Source organism: Etheostoma spectabile, unplaced genomic scaffold (genome assembly GCF_008692095.1).
Source record: "Etheostoma spectabile isolate EspeVRDwgs_2016 unplaced genomic scaffold, UIUC_Espe_1.0 scaffold405, whole genome shotgun sequence".
In the NCBI taxonomy this organism is placed as follows: Eukaryota; Metazoa; Chordata; class Actinopteri; order Perciformes; family Percidae; genus Etheostoma; species Etheostoma spectabile.
In genome coordinates this window covers 234,447-235,333 of record NW_022605604.1, presented here as the reverse complement: position 1 = coordinate 235,333, position 887 = coordinate 234,447, and positions in this window count along the sequence as shown.

The window sequence follows — 887 nt, the reverse complement described above, 5'->3', positions numbered from 1 at the left end:
ACACACACACACCCAAAAAAGCATTTCCTTATCTCCACATCTGTGCTCCGGACGTCTGTGCAGCCTAGTGTCCATCATTGCAGCCGGGGCATGACTGTAACGGTGTATAGCAGCACTGTCTACCGTAGCAAATCCCCAATTAAACCTGCTCTGCCTCCACAGTCGGACACGTTCCAGCAGATCAGAAATTGGGGAGACCGTCTGTCTAATAGATGTCGAGATATTCTCTTTTGAACCGAACAAACGTTTGACCTGCTGGTGGAGCTGGAGGTAAAGAGAGAATTTCACCATAGTTACTAGTCTAAGGGGGACCAGATTTCTCAGACAAAATCCAGGGACATTTTTGGCTCAGAAGCGGATTTACCTCCAAAACACGTCATGTTTTTATTTTTGAAAAATTAACAAGGGGGGACACTAGACCTAGCGCTGTTCCCCAAACAGACCAACACGTTGGAAAGGATTCTAGGAGGTCGACCTTTTTCTGTAAGATTAAGACTTCTTGTTAAACATGAAAGTGCGTTGTGCTAAAACCCGCCAGGACTCTGTAAAATAATCAGTGTATTTTAGCATCTAAACCACGGCTTTCTAGAATGGAGCGACTATCGGCTCCGTTTGGTCAGGGTTTTCTTTCTTTCATTCCAAATATCAGGTCTGTCGGTCACAGTGAAAACCGGGGACATTTCCGAGGACAGATCCAGCCGGGGACAGAAATTTGGTCCAAATCTCATGACAATCCAGCCATTATTTCTTGAGGTATTTCAATCTGGACCCAACCAACCAACATGGCTATCTGCTAGGACCGAAGTACAGCTGACATTAAGTTTAAGTACGTTAAGTACAGTTGACATTAAGTACATTAAGTACAGTTGACACTAAGTTTAAGTACA